The sequence below is a fragment of the Lytechinus variegatus genome, chromosome 4 (genome assembly GCF_018143015.1).
Source record: "Lytechinus variegatus isolate NC3 chromosome 4, Lvar_3.0, whole genome shotgun sequence".
NCBI lineage: Eukaryota > Metazoa > Echinodermata > Echinoidea > Temnopleuroida > Toxopneustidae > Lytechinus > Lytechinus variegatus.
In genome coordinates this window covers 56726594-56732911 of record NC_054743.1, presented here as the reverse complement: position 1 = coordinate 56732911, position 6318 = coordinate 56726594, and positions in this window count along the sequence as shown.

The window sequence follows — 6318 nt, the reverse complement described above, 5'->3', positions numbered from 1 at the left end:
ACCTTTTCGCCTAAAGATAATTTGATTTTTTAGGGGAGGGTGTCATTTCTAACAACTTCTGCTGGTTATGATGAAAAAAAATCGCCGTAGGTAAAAAATGCCCTTTTTCAAAAGTAAAACGCCTTTTGGCAAAATGAAATGTGCTCTTTTTTCAAAACTAAATATTGTTTTTAAGTCCAACATAAAACATTTCAGGATGGTCACAAAAGTAATGTCAATAACATGAGATAATTTATCTTTTTAAAGGGTGTCATTTAATAGCTCCTGCTGGTTATGATTTAAAAAAAAATCCCATTTTTCAAAATAAAAATATGCTCTTATTCGAAATTAAATACCCTTTTTGAACTACAACATAATACATATTAGGCTTGAAAATCACCTTTTTTGTGTTCTCACGCTTTGCGCCCACCTCAGCTATATGTAGCAAAGTTCCCTTCTACTGACAGGCGAACCACTTCCACTATCATGGTTAGCGACCCTCTTCTACTAATAAGACTAGCGACCCTCATCTACTATTATGACTAGCAAACCCCTACTACACTGTAAAAATGAATTGCTAATTCAGCACTTACAGTGCTTCTATAGTGACTGCACTAGTAGTGTTGATTATCTAGTTCACATTTAAACTAGAAAATCAACACTCCCGGTGCAGTCACTATACAGGCACTGTAAGCGCTAAATAAGCACCTCATTTTTTACAATATACTATTATGACTGGCGACCCTCATCCATTATTATGACTGGCGAACCCCATCTACTATTATGACTAGCGACCCTCATCTACCATTATGACTGGCGAACCCCTTCTACTATTATGACTGGCGACCCTCATCCATTATTATGACTGGCGACCCTCATCCATTATTATGACTGGCGAACCCCATCTACTATTATGACTAGCGACCCTCATCTACCATTATGACTGGCGAACCCCTTCTAATATTATGACTGGCGACCCTCATCCATTATTATGACTGGCAAACCCTTTCTACTATTATGAATAGCGACCCTCATCTACCATTATGACTGGCGAACCCCTTCTACTATTATGACTGGCGACCCTCATCCATTATTATGACTGGCGACCCTCATCCATTATTATGACTGGCGAACCCCATCTACTATTATGAATAGCGACCCTCATCCATTATTGTGACTGGAGAACCCCATCTACTATTATGACTAGCGACCCTCATCTACCATTATGACTGGCGAACCCCTTCTACTATTATGACTGGCGACCCTCATCCATTATTATGACTGGAGAACCCCATCTACTATTATGACTAGCGACCCTCATCCATTATTATGACTGGAGAACCCCATCTACTATTATGACTAGCGACCCTCATCTACCATTATGACTGGCGAACCCCTTCTACTATTATGACTGGCGACCCTCATCTGCCATTATGACTGGCGAACCCCTTCATATATTATGACTGGCGACCCTCATCCATTATTATGACTGGCGAACCCCATCTACTATTATGACTAGCGACCCTCATCTACCATTATGACTGGCAAACCCCTTCTACTATTATGACTGGCGACCCTCATCCATTATTATGACTGGCGAACCCCATCTACTATTATGAATAGCGACCCTCATCCATTATTATGACTGGAGAACCCCATCTACTATTATGACTAGCGACCCTCATCTACCATTATGACTGGCGAACCCCTTCTACTATTATGACTGGCGACCCTCATCCATTATTATGACTGGAGAACCCCATCTACTATTATGACTAGCGACCCTCATCCATTATTATGACTGGAGAACCCCATCTACTATTATGACTAGCGACCCTCATCTACCATTATGACTGGCGAACCCCTTCTACTATTATGACTGGCGACCCTCATCTGCCAATATGACTGGCGAACCCCTTCCTATATCATGACTGGCGACCCTCATCCATTATTATGACTGGCGAACCCCATCTACTATTATGACTAGCGACCCTCATCTACCATTATGACTGGCAAACCCCTTCTACTATTATGACTGGCGACCCTCATCCATTATTATGACTGGCGAACCCCATCTACTATTATGAATAGCAACCCTCATCCATTATTGTGACTGGAGAACCCCATCTACTTTTTTGACTAGCGATCCTCATCTACCATTATGACTGGCGAACCCCTTCTACTATTATGACTGGCGACCCTCATCCATTATTATGACTGGAGAACCCCATCTACTATTATGACTAGCGACCCTCATCTACCATTATGACTGGCGAACCCCTTCTACTATTATGACTGGCGACCCTCATCTGCCATTATGACTGGCGAACCCCTTCATATATTATGACTGGCGACCCTCATCCATTATTATGACTGGCGAACCCCATCTACTATTATGACTGGCGACCCTCATCTATCATTATGACTGGCGAACCCCTTCTACTATTATGACTGGCGACCCTCATCCATTATTATGACTGGCGAACCCCATCTACTATTATGACTAGCGACCCTCATCTACCATTATGACTGGCGAACCCCTTCTGATATTATGACTGGCGACCCTCATCCATTATTATGACTGGCGAACCCTTTCTACTATTATGAATAGCGACCCTCATCTACTATTATGACTGGCGAACCCCTTCTACTATTATGACTGGCGACCCTCATCCATTATTATGACTGGCGACCCTCATCCATTATTATGACTGGCGAACCCCATCTACTATTATGAATAGCAACCCTCATCCATTATTATGACTGGAGAACCCCATCTACTATTATGACTAGCGACCCTCATCTACCATTATGACTGGTGAACCCCTTCTACATGTACTATTATGACTGGCGACCCTCATCCATTATTATGACTGGCGACCCTCATCTACCATTATGACTGGCGAACCCCATCTAATATTATGACTGGCGACCCTCATCCATTATTATGACTGGCAAACCCTTTCTACTATTATGAATAGCGACCCTCATCTACTATTATGACTGGCGAACCCCTTCTACTATTATGACTGGCGACCCTCATCCATTATTATGACTGGCGACCCTCATCCATTATTATGACTGGCGAACCCCATCTACTATTATGAATAGCGACCCTCATCCATTATTATGACTGGCGAACCCCATCTACTATTATGACTAGCGACCCTCATCTACCATTATGACTGGTGAACCCCTTCTACTATTATGACTGGCGACCCTCATCCATTATTATGACTGGCGAACCCCATCTACTATTATGACTTGCGACCCTCATCTACCATTATGACTGGCAAACCCCTTCTACTATTATGACTGGCGACCCTCATCCATTATTATGACTGGCGAACCCCATCTACTATTATGAATAGCAACCCTCATCCATTATTGTGACTGGAGAACCCCATCTACTATTATGACTAGCGACCCTCATCTACCATTATGACTGGCGAACCCCTTCTACTATTATGACTGGCGACCCTCATCCATTATTATGACTGGAGAACCCCATCTACTATTATGACTAGCGACCCTCATCTACCATTATGACTGGCGAACCCCTTCTACTATTATGACTGGCGACCCTCATCTGCCATTATGACTGGCGAACCCCTTCATATATTATGACTGGCGACCCTCATCCATTATTATGACTGGCGAACCCCATCTACTATTATGACTAGCGACCCTCATCTATCATTATGACTGGCGAACCCCTTCTACTATTATGACTGGCGACCCTCATCCATTATTATGACTGGCGAACCCCATCTACTATTATGACTAGCGACCCTCATCTACCATTATGACTGGCGAACCCCTTCTGATATTATGACTGGCGACCCTCATCCATTATTATGACTGGCAAACCCTTTCTACTATTATGAATAGCGACCCTCATCTACTATTATGACTGGCGAACCCCTTCTACTATTATGACTGGCGACCCTCATCCATTATTATGACTGGCGACCCTCATCCATTATTATGACTGGCGAACCCCATCTACTATTATGAATAGCGACCCTCATCCATTATTATGACTGGAGAACCCCATCTACTATTATGACTAGCGACCCTCATCTACCATTATGACTGGCGAACCCCTTCTACTATTATGACTGGCGACCCTCATCCATTATTATGACTGGCGACCCTCATCTACCATTATGACTGGCGAACCCCATCTAATATTATGACTGGCGACCCTCATCCATTATTATGACTGGAGAACCCCATCTACTATTATGACTAGCGACCCTCATCTACCATTATGACTGGCGAACCCCTTCTACTATTATGACTGGCGACCCTCATCCATTATTATGACTGGCGACCCTCATCCATTATTATGACTGGCGAACCCTCTCTACTCTTATGAATAGCGACCCTCATCTACCATTATGACTGGCGACCCTCATCCATTATTATGACTGGCGAACCCCATCTACTATTATGACTAGCGAACCTCATCTGCCATTATGACTGGCGAACCCCTTCATATATTATGACTGGCGACCCTCATCCATTATTATGACTGGCGAACCCCATCTACTATTATGACTAGCGACCCTCATCTACCATTATGACTGGCGAACCCCTTCTAATATTATAACTGGCGACCCTCATCCATTATTATGACTGGCAAACCCTTTCTACTATTATGAATAGCGACCCTCATCTACCATTATGACTGGCGAACCCCTTCTACTATTATGACTGGCGACCCTCATCCATTATTATGACTGGCGACCCTCATCTACCATTATGACTGGCGAACCCCTCTACTATTATGACTGGCGAACCCCTTCTACTATTATGACTGGCGACCCTCATCCATTATTATGACTGGCGAACCCCATCTACTATTATGACTTGCGACCCTCATCTACCATTATGACTGGCGAACCCCTTCTACTATTATGACTGGCGACCCTCATCCATTATTATGACTGGCGAACCCCATCTACTATTATGAATAGCAACCCTCATCCATTATTATGACTGGCGAACCCCATCTACTATTATGACTAGCGACCCTCATCTACCATTATGACTGGCGAACCCCTTCTAATATTATGACTGGCGACCCTCATCCACTATTTTTGACATAAATTCATTTCAAAGCTTACTGCTTATGTTCAAATACGTAAATAACATGCTCCCACCTTCATTTCACAATTTTTATACTATGAACACATCTATCCATTCATACCCTACGCGGAACTCTTCTAATTTCCATTTAATCAACCCCAAATTGCTTATTGCGCAGAGATCCATAAGACACCATGGTCCTGATTTGTGGAACTCTCTACCAGAATCTATGAAAAGATCCACGTCCCTTTACTCATTTAAAGCAAACGTTAAATCCATGTTGATATCAGAATATTTGAAGTAAAATTTCTGTGTCGTTGTGTCATTAAAGCATCATCACCATCATCATCCTCTCCATCACCTTCATCTTCACCATTTCACCGTCATCTTCATCCTTATCATCTCCATCTTCAATGCTCAAATTAGATTACTGCTGTTTTTCATAAAATGTACTGTATATCGATTCTGCTGTATTAATGTATTATATTAATCAATGAGTTTTAACCTGGGGTTGTCATTTTTTCAAGCAATCTGCTTATGATGAAAATCCTTCTCCTGCAAATTGTAAATGTTAACTAATTTGGTATGAGATCAATTTTGTTTGTAATGATAATTTTAGAACATTTAGTTATGATTCATGCCAAAAAAATTATCAATATACTATGTTTGTTATGTTATGGAAAATGTATTCTATACGAATGATGTAATTGCAGAAGTAAACAATAAAATCAAATCAAATCAATTATTATGACTGGCGAACCCTTTCTACTATTATGAATAGCGACCCTCATCTACCATTATGACTGGCGAACCCCTTCTACTATTATAACTGGCGACCCTCATCCACTATTATGAATGGCGACCCTTATGATCAACGAACCCTTTTCCTCCTTATGACTGGCGACCCTCTTTCTTTATTATGACTAGCGACCCTCTTGTTTGATTATGAATGGCGACCCCCATCGTTGGTTATGACTTGCGACCTATATGAACAAAGCCCCTTATGAATAGCGACCCTTATGACTATTATGACTAGCGGTCCTTATAACTAGCGGGTATTATGACTAGTGGTCCTTATGACTGGCGGGTGGACCCAGTTTAGCTAGGTAAATTGTTCGAAGATATATATTTAGTGTTAACGTGTTTCCTTACCCAAAACACTTCATAGAGCGCAATTGCGCCCCAAGCCCAAAATACCAAGGTCATCATGATGATCTGATTTATACAGAGCTGTGATGCACATGG